Raw genomic sequence first — 13604 nt, forward strand, 5'->3', positions numbered from 1 at the left:
GCGCGTTTCAACTCACATAACCCCTATATTTTAAAAAAAATGCACCAAATTCCCTTAAATCCTTAATGACTAACAGTCGTTAACTCCGTTAGTATTAACCTCTAATTGCCTCTAATTAACTCTAGCTAACAAATAACCTAATCCCAATTCAAATCACAAAATCAAGCATAAACTAATCAAAAACTATGAACAACCAATTAAAGAGAGAATTAAAGAATAAAAGAGAGAGTTATACCATTAATAATTGAATTTGAAAGCCCAAAATTGAAGAACAAAACCAAGGGAGAGAGAAAAAGAATATGAAAATTTCTGAATTCCAAACCCAGAATACGAAAATCCAACTCAAATTTGAACTCCTAACTGATCTGATCTACCTTAATTTTATTGATGCTCTCCCTCTACATACGTTGTTGTTGCTACTATTTTTGAACAAAATCAGAATACTCAAGAATCAAAATAAAGAAGAACGAAGAAGAAATAAAAATCCCCAACTCTAAACTGAAATTTTAGCTACTGATTCCAATTTCTAATTTCTCTCTAATCTATCTTCTCTGCGCCATATCCCCCTCCCAAATCATATTCCCCTCTTATTTGCTGCTCACTGCCCTATTTTGTTCCCTCCCCCGTCGAACAGCCCCATCGCAAAAATGAATCAGCCTAGAAAAATAGGGGTTGTTCCATGTTGTTGTGCAACTTTGTTCTCCGTCCTTTGAATCAAACCCCCCAAATTCGCAAAAAAATCAGCCCATAAATAGGGACAGCACCGTGTTCATGTACGGATGCACGAAATTGATACGGGTGCATGGCTCTGCAACATCAATTTAATCTTGAAAATAGTAGCATTTTCAAATGAAGCTTCAGTGAGGCTGCGGGAGCGCTGATTCTGGTGTGGGCTGGGATTCAAATTACATGACTGAACTCATCAATTTCCTATTCAATTTTGCATTACCATTCGTTAGTTTCATCTTCAATTTACTTGACTGAATTTATCAATTTCATCTTTAAGTTTGCATTACCCAGTACTGACGCCGCAGTATCATCATCGCCATTCGTCATCGTCTTAAACTTCCCCTTCTTCATCAAACTTCAATTCACGATTTTAATTCACTCAAAAATCTGGGTTCAAATATTTGGGGGTTTGAGTTAGCAATTGACGTTTGATGAAGATGTTTTGAAGAAGGAAATATTGTTGTTGGGTTCACCATTTTGATACCCAGAAAAAGGAGACGTGAGATTCAGAGGAGAGGGAATTAGGAGTTAATTAGGGTTCATTAATTATAGGGATGGAAATATCCAGTGGATGATCCAATAACCCGGTCACCCGCTCTAATTAAACGGATGAAAACCCGAAATAAATGGATGAAAAGCGGGTGATGGGTGAAGCGGGTGATGGATGAGGGTCGGATGCGGGTGATGTTTTTTCATCCATCACCCGACCCACCACCCGTATATCACCCGATCCATCACCCAATTATTATATATATATTATTTTATTTTTGTTTTAAACATAAAAATGTGTTAGTAAATCAATTATTTATTAAAGTTAGTGTTTGTTTAAGTTTTTTGGGTTACAAATTATGCATGATGAGAAACAATTATATGTTTCGGTAGTAAATGTAGGTATATAAGATTTTTTTTTTTTGGTTAATTATTATGCATATTCTAAGGTGGTGACTTTTTAGTGGTTAATATTTTTCACCCGAATATCACCCTATCCACCCGGTTCACCCGCGGGTGATGGATGGACGGAATGCGGGTGATGAGTAAAGCGGGTGACGGATGGACCGGGTGGAGCGGATGAAAGCGGGTGATGGATGCGGGTGATGCTCCACCCGATCCAAATTCCACCCATTTTCATCCCTAATTAATTAGGTGATAATTATGATTAATTAGTCTAATCAGTAGGTAAATTAGTATTAGTTAGATTAATTAAGAGTTAATGTTAACGGAGTTAGACTTCCGTTAAGTCTAGGGACATTTGGTGCAAATAAGTTTAAATAGGGGTATATTATGTGATTTGAAATGCGCAGGTGTATTTGGTGCATTTCGTGAAACCTCAGGGGAATTTAATGAAAAAACCGTACTCTTTTCGGCAGATACTTAGGATGGCCGCTACTATAAATAGAAGTTACTATAAATAGGAACATGAGGTTGGTAATGAGTCAGTCAGTCTTAGAACGTTCGTTGCTTGATTAGGAATACGTTTGCCAAGTGTATGTTTTATTTCATCATCGAACTTATCACTTCTAGCCAGAGGCCAAATGTAGGCGTCTACACTAGGGAAGGCACGCATCACAAAGTATGTATTCTGAATTATGTTAATTGATTATGTGAAATTAATTTGGATTCTGAAAATTATTGTTTTTCTGCATGACATTGGATTATTCATAACCTAACACGGCTTACTTTTTAATGAACCTACAAGGTCACACACAAGATATAAATTCGAATTAAAGGAATAAATTGGTCTGGAAGCCTAATTATTCGCTAAACAAATTTAATAGATCGAAGAGGTGGACAGAGACCATCCATAGACAGATCTCTTCCATATGCTTGCAAGAACCATTAGGCCAAAGGCTTTGGTGCTGGCTCGTAAACGCTGCCACAAAGACATCGTGCTTGAAAGTATGCCCATGATTGTAGCATTGCTCGCAATCCCGCGCGCCAATGCGGAGCGTAGGAGCAGACCCTCGTGCATGTTCATGCACCACCAGCCCGCAAGGAAGCATGGAGCAGCAGTTATAGCATCACACAAGCAGGAACGAAGTTGTGCACGTGCGATGTAGATGATAATCATGGCCAAGCGTTGGTGTGGAGTGCAAGCAAGACCACAAGCCTTAGGCTTGGGCGTGTGTGTGTGGCAATTTGGCCACAAGGAGTTAACGACTCCTAGTCCGCCAAAGCTTATGATGCTAGTTGTTTTGTTATAAAACGTCTAACTTATTCATGAGATGAATAATACGTGAATCATCAAATTTAGCATATTGATTTATCATCCTCTAACCCTGTAACTTACGTCATTAAGAAAGTGAGAATGTGAATCTAGTTCTCTATCGTTCTAAGCTAACGAGCGTAAATGGAAATCTGTTCGTTGAGCAAACGGGAGAGCAAACATCTAATGTTTCTCTTTGGAGTTAGCACCCGGTTCACCCTTAGGGTTAATCCGGATTAGGGGAAAGTTCTGGGTGGATAGGTTCCAGTCCCCTCCCAATTGTTGTTGCGGGAGATCGAACACAGGTCCTCCCTACCAAGTTCAGCCCCAATCACCAGTGAACCAGAGCAAACATCTAATGTGTGTATTCGATTACACCCCCTTAATCATACATGTTCTTAATCTAGACTTGCACATGAGATCCTATTATGGTGATTTGTTCCGCACTCAATTAGATCATAGTAAATCCCAATAAGTTTCACCACCATGGCCACCAATAGGTGAATCGTGATACTCTGTTATGATCAATGATCAACATTAGAAATGTGAATATTATTTATATCGATTATTTGGTGGGTTATTATTATTTTTTATAGATCTGGAAAATTAATGTATGGTTTTCAATAGTTATTACTCTGTAATTAGTTTTTTTTCCCATTGCAAATTATAGTTGGGAGAGTGCTAAATGCAGATTTAATTTTCCATAAATGCAAAACAACTTAATATCATTAAAATTTTGTTCTTCCTAGATTGCCACTATTTTAAATTACATTTTCCCATCCAAAATCTATACCTCACGAGACTCACAACGGTTATTGCAACAAATTGAATCTTTGTATAATCTGTCGATGGAATTGTTAAAAGTTACGCATGCCAACAACAAACAACAACCCAATTCAATTAAATTCTTGAACTTGCCTAGCTAACAACTACTGTAAACAAATCTTGAAAATGTTGAAAAGCCGCTAAAACGTTTTCCAGAGCAATGAACAACAGAGGGGGAGTGTTTCCGAAGCTGTTGGGCAACTACCGGGTGCTAGTTGCGGAGCCCTTAAACAACTGCCGGATGATTTTTCCGGAGCTCTTGCCAGACTGCCGGAAGGTTTTTCCGGAGCTCTTGACAGACTGCCGGAAGGTTTTCCCGGAGCTCTTGACAGACTGCCGGAAGGTTTTTCCGGAGGTTTTGACAGACTGCCGGAAACTTGTTCCGGAGCCCTCGATCTATTGTCGAACAAATTTACTCCTTTTTGCTTTAAGTTTAAGAAATTTTTTAATCCTTAACCATCAGTTCAAATTAGTATTTTTTATTCATGTACACAAAATTTTGAACGATTAATCAATAATTAAATAGCATAATAGCTTACCTTAGGAAAGCTAGAGAAGTTAAATTTGCATAATGAATGTTTTTAGTTAGGGATGAAATACAATGAGGGAGTGAGGTTGGAGAACGGTGTATTGGGACTTGGAAAGCTATAGAAAAAGGTTATTTTGGTCATTTAGAAAATTTTAATATTATTAAGATATTCTGCATTTAGGGTTTTCTGTACTACATTTAGTACCTGCGTTATAGTTTTGTTTAGTTTTTGGAATAAAGCTTGTATGAATATTTTTCTAGAGTTATAAAAATTTAATGGTTCAGTCTTCTTACTTTTATGCTTAAATCAGTTGGTAAATCAACTAGTCATTTATTTTATGCTTCATCCATTAGCGAGATGCATGAAAGCAAATTAGATCTTGTCGGATGTCCGTCAAATCTGGTTAGATTCAAATCTCCCGTGAGGGTTATCATATCGTACTTAGGAGTTTCAAATTCGGATTCGAACTCCGATCCAGTTCTAGGTTCCGATTAGTAAACGGGTCGGAGACGGATCGTGCTACATCTTATCCAAATCCGACTTGTTGCCATTCCTATAGAAGGAGGTGTTAGGTTATGATACATATGACAAAACATAAATCATGCGGAAAACCTTAATGCCAGGAAACATATTATGTACACATAATCATTTAGCATAATTTAGGTGCATACACTTTGTAGCGTGCCCTCCCTAGCTGCGCCCGTACCGAACAAGAACAAGTCTTTAGGACTCCAAGCGTCGTCCCTCCGTAGATAGTCCACAACACGTCCGGATCCGCCTTAAGATTGACCAACTAGAATCGCCCTTAAGGTACTATAAATTTCGGCTATTATGGGGCAAGAAAGTGACAGATTTTTCTGCTTAAAAATCACTGTTTTATTGTATGAATACTTATTGAAAACTTGTGCCTAAAATTATGACAATAGGCATATATTTATAGGACTATGGAAAAGGAATTCGAATCCTGTTAGAATACTAATTTATTAATTAGAATCCTATTAGATCTCTAAATAATAATTTAATCTTTTAGGATTAGGATTTAATCAATGCACGAATTCCGATAGCATTAGGATTCGTCACGCACACGAGCAGCGCACAAGCACCGTACGCCCGCACGCAAGCCTTGCGGCCCACGCCGAGCGCACAGCTGAGGCCCATGCTCGCAGCCCATCGCTGAGCTTGTCGCGCGCCAAGGCTTGGCTGGGCCTGGTCGAGCACTTGGCGTGTTGGATGCGTGTGGCTTGCTGGGCGTCCGCCTGGCTTCGTGCTGGGCCTTCGTCTAGCAAGCCTCGTCCGATGCTAATTCGTACGATACGCTTTCCGATTAAATTCCCGATTCCGGAATTCATTTCCGATACGAACAATATTTAACATTTCCGATTCCGGAATTAATTTCCGTTTCGAACAAATATTTAATATTTCCGTTTCCGAAATTATTTTCCGATTCCGATAATATTTCCATTTCCGATAATATTTTCCGATACGTACCATGTTTCTGTTTCCGGCAACATCTACAACTTGGATAATATTATATTTTCGATACGATCCATATTTCCGTTTTCGGCAATATCATCGTTTCCGGTGTATTCATTTCTTGCCTTTGACGATCTCAGCTCCCACTGAAACCAATATCCGTCGATCCCGAATATTCATAGATGGAGTATTTAATGCCATTAAATACTTGATCCGTTTACGTACTATTTGTGTGACCCTACGGGTTCAGTCAAGAGTAAGCTGTGGATTAATATCATTAATTCCACTTGAACTGAAGCGGCCTCTAGCTAGGCATTCAGCTCACTTGATCTCACTGAATTATTAACTTGTCAATTAATACTGAACCGCATTTATTAGACTTATCATTAAATGCATACTTGGACCAAGGGCATTATTTCCTTCAGTCTCCCACTTGTCCTTAGGGACAAGTGTGCATTTCCTAATTCCTTTGTCGCTCGATGCTTGCTCTTGAACATAAGGTAAGAGTTGTAATCCTTATTACGTCCAGATGTGTTTCTCGGTTTCAGAGTTCAACTGATCAAATAAACAGATAATCATAGCCTATGATTCATCTGAGCACGGCCATGCATTTTACAGTTTCTAGCTCTCCGAGTGCCCTTGTACAACTTTTAAGCATCTCATCCCGATTTATGGGAGGACAATCCCAATCTTGCGATCTTGAGATTAGACTTCGTTTGATAGGTGATTACCTGAGCGTTGCCTTTATAGCCTCCTTTTACGGTGCGACGGTTGGTCAACGTCAAAGTAAGTAGTTCTCAAACAAGTAATCTCAAATCACTCAGGTATTGAGGATTAGTGTCTAATAATTTTAATGAAATTTACTTATGACAGATTTTCATCTCTTACAGTAAAGTTTCATAGGTCTGTCCGATACCAGTCTTCCCAAAGTAAGTATCTATGCAACTGATTATGACATTGCCATGTGCACATAGTTCAAGAAACAGAACTACTAGTCATCTTGCATTCTAGTCGTCTGACGTTTTCTATGCGTCCATCTTTATAGAAAACTCCGACCAGGGACCATTTTCAACTTTTGACATTCAAGTTCACTTGATAGACATTTCTTAGTCACAGGACTGGTCCCGACAGTCTATCTTGAACATATTGTCAAATTGAAGGGACTCATCATTTAATACTAAACTAAGATTAAATGGAATATATATGATAAATTTTCAACCCCAATGTTTTACAACCATGGGCCTCAAACCCATCTTTAAAACAGTTCATGGAATTCAAAGCTATGCTTGATTTCCAGTGGCACAATGTGACTGTTGTAGCTCACTTGTTGCATAGGTTTAGTTATCATGCTTTGCCAATCTTAATATGCTTTTCATCGAATGTTCTTCGAGATATGATGATAAGATCTTTTGAGTATGTTTATTTTGTGATCTAGTCTTTCTTGTTACAGTAGTGGTTCTACGCATTTTGCAATGAAGAACCATTAAGTCAACAGACATGTGATCATCCCAAGTTCAATGAAGAACTCATTAATATAAACAACTCTGTTTTATTGCTTTTTATGCAATAAATACTTTTACTTCAACTGTATAGGTTGCTAGTGATGCTTTGGTTGGATTTTACTTATCCTGGAAGTTACAGATACGCGGAAGACTTTCCAACTGTATCTTAGAACATAGAAATTAATATTTAATTTCCCACGCAACAACTCATGGTCTCCAATCCATGTTGCCATTTCAAAACACGATGCTCTATAGCTTGTCCTTATCAATGGTTAACTCCAAAGGGTCTTGCTTGATCCTTTGCTAGTGTTTATGCGTGTAGCATCAATATTTAGCATATCTTTATTTCCTTGAATCAAGAACTATTCTTATGTACCTTTTCAAGTACCATAAGTTTTTCTTGTTCTCAATCTAGTTGATCTTCACTTAGATCAATAGAGATTGGTATATGTTCGTCATGCCTAAAGTCATACGATACGTTTTTGGCGATCCTCATATTATATCATACGTACATGATAAATTCTTTTGCAGAATAATTCCCAATTGAATTCTATTCATGTAACTTTAGCTCATTCTAGTTTCAGTAGATACTAAATCCAGCTAAATTCTTTGACATATAATATAGGTTAAGAATCTTACTTAGATTCTTTGATGTTTAACTTAGTAAATACATAGTTCAAACATCTTTTACTTAGATTTATTCATATGGGTCGAATATCTCCAATGGAGTCTTTCGTGTTAGTAAATGGCATTACTTAATCCAGAACAATATTATAAGATCTTTGTAAATAGATCTTTAATACCCAGTATGCACTAAGTTTCGCTTTGTCCGTCATTGATGAATAGTTTCAAATCAAAGTCATTAGTATTTGAATGTCATTTCACAATAGAGAGATATGTGTGTGATACACATAGGACCAATTAAGTTTTATCTACTCCCACTAAACTTCTTATACGTCTATAAGAATCATGTACATTTTATGAAACTAAAATGCTTATTAGTTTCACTAAAATACAGTTCCAATTCCCAATTGCTTGCTTAAATCTGTACTTAGATTTCATAAGCTAGCTTTCCTTTTCAAGCATTTATTTGGATCCACAAATCCTATGACATGCCATGTACATAGTTTCTTCCAACATTTGACTGAGGAAGATGTTTTGTCATCCAATTGCCATATGTACCAATATGCAATCATTGCTTGAATTATAGACTTGAGCATTACTATTATGCATGAGGTTTCAACACAATCCATGTCATGAATTTGCTTGTGACCTTTAGCAAATAATCTAGCTTTGTGTGTGAACACAATTCCATGTTTGATGGTTTTTATCCTTAAAACCACTTTGCAACCAATAGGTGTGAAACTATTCTTGCAAATCAACCAAATTTCAATTTTGTCATCAAAACATTGAGTATGTTTTATGGCCTCTAACCATTTAAAACATTTGAGTCTATATATGGCCTCTAACCATTTTAGGGAATATGGGTTTCGTCATAGCTTTCTTACAGGTCACAAACTCATTAATCTATATGATAATAGTTTGACTGCAAGTTGTAGGTTTCTTCACTATCTAATAGAAGAATCGCATAGCTTCAGTGACCTGAACTCCATGTTTCTTCACTATCTAATAGAAGAATCTCATAGTTTCAGTGACTTGAACTCTATGCCTACTTGGGTATAGAACATCGATCAAACAATAGAATATCAACAGCCACTTGAAAGTCCATTGAATATTCTGTTCTCCTTGAAGCACTTGTAAAGTATTCTAAGAGATGTCTATTCTTTAAAGACACTTCTAAAGTCCTTAAAGAATACGTGTTCGGATTTTCTGAAGAACTTCGAAAAGCCTCCTGAATGTCCGTTTATGTTTGTTGTTCGCCTCGAAGACTTTCGAGGTCTATTTTCTCCCACTTGTCATTTTGGAAACGAATCTCCAAAAGGACATTATTTCGAGCAAACAAACATTATGTTCTCAAAAGTTCGTGGTAGAAACAATACCCTTGTGTCTCATTTGAATAAATCACAATGAAACATATATCTATACTTAGGCCTTAGGTTGATGAATAACAAACACTAAGCTCCCACCGAGTTTAGGAACTATTTAGATATATTATGAAAGGATTTTCTGAAATTACTTTTCAATAGCTTTGACGAATTAGGTTTAGTTTGGTGGTAGTTGAGCATTTTGTTTTAGAAATTATAGGAAAAGTCTTTATGATTCATCATTGATCGAATCAAGTACTAATTGACTTCGATCATTCCAACGTAGATATTTCATATCTTATGGAGCTTGATCGTGAAATTACAACGCACAATCATTGATGATCATATTTGGTCTTAAAGTAAAAATGCTAAAGGTTTGTGGAACTCAAATCAAGAGTTTGATTTGAACCTAGTCAAGTTCTATTGTTAAAGAGTTGTTTGTTTTAATCAAGCATATTGACTCAACCCGTAAATGACCATTTCATTCAAATAAACAAACAAACATTGTTTTTGTTTTTCTTGAATGTGAGTCTTTCTGTGTTTGAAGCAGAAATTTGGGTATGCTGATTATGGAACAAAATAGCCATTAAGTTCCAGCCTTGAAAGGACTTGAAACAAATTAGATGACCCTACAACTAATGTAGCAATGCCATACTTCATTTCCCACTTGTAGGTCATTAGTGTAAACTAGCTTCCATTGTTTGAGTTATTACCGAAGTAAGAACCTCAGACGGTATATGATACCAAGGAAGTTCTATTGCTAGGTCACTTCTCTTTAAACATAAACTTATAGGTAGAAACGGAATTGTAAATTCCTTTCTACCTATTTCTTGTACCTTTTCTAATAGCCTTAAGAATTGAATTCTCTAGTGTTGACTTTTATACTTTGTTTAGACATGTCCAATGTCACTCCAACAAAGTTCTTACAATTTATGTTGAATATTTTGTTTCAACTAGATGATCTTACCAGAAGCTTCTAAAGTTCTCTAAGTATCGATCTATTCGAATGTCTAGGGACTAGACTCATTCGAGAATTAAATGCAAAAAGATTTTAGGTTGTTAACCATTGGTAAAGCTGAGCGTTTAAACTCAATGCTTTATGATCTCAAAACTACATTGTATTTTGAATGCACAAGCACCAATCGGTTTGCCATTCGACTTTGATATTCGAAAACAACCATAAAAGTCGCTAAAAGAAACGTACATTTTAAATTGCTCATTTTCTCTCATTTTCGTGAATCGTTTTGGATTCACTATCAATCGAGGAAATTTACTGTTACCTTTCTAAAAGGGTTTATCGCAGTAAAAGATATTTAATTATAAACAATAATTAAAACATACATTGAAGCATGAAAAGTCTAAACATTTATCATGAGTAATAACTTGAAAATTAAAGCATTAATGCAATATAAACAAGTCATTAGCATTTTATTCGAATTTATTGTTCCGGCAGGTGTGAATAAAATGATTCCAAGACCCTAAAACCATTGAAGAATTAATCACATTATGTATTTAGACTCAATTCTAAAATCTTTTAGGTAAGCAAAAGCCTTTTGATAATAGTCTAGAAACTACTCTTGGTTGATAGGTACGTCTAAGAGCTTATTAGGTAAACCTATCGAATTTGCCACGACATAAAAGGACTCCTTACTTATATCGTTGAGTTTCACCAAAACTAACAAGTACTCGCAATTATTTGTGTACCTTACCCCTTTAGGATCAATAAGTAACACCTCGCTGAGCGTAAAACTATTACTAGATTGATGTAAAGGTTATCCAAGTAAGTGTTATTTTGGCATGGCACCTTTTAACTCAATTTTTAAAGTTTGGAACTTAAGGCTCTTACTATGTTAGTTAGATTTTAAGTGAACTAAAATCCTTAATCATGCAACATAATCAAGCCACAATCTCATGCATATTTAAGACATATTTAAAAGCAATAAATAACTTAAAGCATGCATAAGATAAGTGTGATCTAGTATGGCCCGACTTCATCTTGAAGCTTCAACTTCAAAGTCCGTCTTGAAAATGGTTGGAAACTTCGTCTTGAATTTCACCGCGGGAGGCGCCAGATTCTCCAAATAGGATCAGCTATAGTTAAACTAATTACAACTATTTGATGGTACGCAGACCATATTTGAATTGAAAAACAAATTTGGTGCATTATACCAATTACATTCAAATTAATGGTACGCAGACCATATTTTCTATCCTATTTGGGCCATACTAGTCACTTCATAACCTGCAAAACAGTACATATACAATATATACCATTCACCCATTCATTATCATGAATGGCCCACATAGCTGGTTAGTAAAACACGTTGTATGCATCACATAAATATTTGCAGCAATTAATCAAGGGCACCAATAATCTACCAATTATTCAGTCTTTATTAATTCTAATCAAGTTGTTTAACCTTAAAGGATTTGTAGACCTAATCAAGAGTTTATGACTAAAAATGCTCCCACTTAAACCAATAACATTATATGCTTTACTAATTTTAAACATAAAATTGTATTTCTAGTCTAACCGGAAACATACAAGATTAATTAAAATTTAAAGCTCATATAAAATTATAATTGAATCCATTTAATTTATTTTATTTTTCAGTTGATTTAAATGAATTTAAATTAATTCAAGGTTTTTAATTTTAGTAAAATAATTAATATAAATTAAAATTTATAATAATTAAAATATTCAAAATTAAAATCCAAGAAAACAATTTAAATTATTAATTTTAAAAATTAATTAAAATTATTTCCGAACTAAAAATCTCAAATTAAAATTCAAAACGACTCAATCGTAACACGACGAGGACTTGGGCTTGCGCCCAAGCCCCATCGAGTGCACGACTGACCGCACGTCCATGGCACAATGCAGCAGTAGCCACGCGCAAACGCAGCAAGCCAAGCCACGCTTGCGCGCAGCCTGCTCGCCCGTATACATCGTAGCAGCTACCGAAGGAGTACTCGCTCGCAAGGCGCAAGCAAGCTCTCGTGGCGAGGCAGCGCTCGTTGGTGTGCGGAGCAGCGATCGCTGGGCGACCCAGCTCTCGCCCTCGCGCGCGCGCCTCGTCTTGTGCCACGCCCATCGCCCTTCGCCCATAGCACACAGCACACACGCCCAGGCTCCCTTGCCTCGTGCGCGCGCCATGCCTTGGTTGCTCGCTGCATTCGTACCGCACGGGCGACGAGCTCCCTTGCTCGTCGTCGCGTGCCCTCACTATACAACACCCCTTAAGGGTAACACGTAGCTTCCATTGCTTTGTGCGTGCCACATCTATGGGCGTTTTTCATAAAAATTTAAAATTTGTAATTCAAAATTAATGACAAATTAATAAAACATATTAATTTCATAATTTTAGGGCGAAAAATCGAAAATTTATTAATCAATTAATTTCCGATTAACATGGATTGAAATCTAGGTCATAAAAATTTAAAATTTAACATAAGTTAACAATTTTTATGGTGGTTTTTAATCATGGATACCTAATTAAATTATTAATTAATTATGAAAAACAAATAAATTCTAAATTATTCGAATTTCAACAAATTAATCATAATTACAAATTAGGTTGTATAATTAACAATTCTAGGCATTCAAAGTTGTTAAACATATACTGTAGGTCAATCAAAAACTCAAGATTTATCAACAAGAATCGCAAATATTCAATTTAACATCTTAAATTTACAAACTTTTGCGTTCGAAAAACTAAAACCTCCGAAAAGTTATAGTTAGGCTTCGAATTTAAGAAATTTGGGTTTGGATGAGTAGCGAAGAAACTGCCGAAAAACTGCGTACATATAATTAAATAAACGCAATTTGCAATTAATTAACAATTACGAAAATTAATCACCCCTTTTAATTCTTTGCAAATTTGTAAAATTTAACCATGTCATGCAATTTAGATTATGTAAACCTTAATGCCAGGAAACATATTATTTACACATAATCATTTAGCATAATTTAGGTGCATACACTTTGTAGCGTGCCCTCCCTAGCTGCGCCCGAACCGAACAAGAACAAGTCTTTAGGAATCCAAGCGTCGTCCCTCCGTAGATAGTCCACAGCACGTCCGGATCCGCCTTAAGATTGACCAACTAGAATCGCCCTTAAGGTACTATAAATTTCGGCTATTATGGGGCAAGAAAGTGACTGATTTTTCTGCTCAAAAATCACTGTTTTATTGTAATGAATACTTATTGAAAACTCGTGCCTAAAATTATGACCCTAGGCATATATTTATAGGACTATGGAAAAGGAATTTGAATCCTGTTAGAATACTAATTTATTAATTAGAATCCTATTAGATCTCTAAATAATAAATTTAATCTTTTAGGATTAGGATTTAAT

The sequence above is a fragment of the Spinacia oleracea genome, chromosome 3 (assembly GCF_020520425.1).
Source record: "Spinacia oleracea cultivar Varoflay chromosome 3, BTI_SOV_V1, whole genome shotgun sequence".
Lineage (NCBI taxonomy): Eukaryota > Viridiplantae > Streptophyta > Magnoliopsida > Caryophyllales > Amaranthaceae > Spinacia > Spinacia oleracea.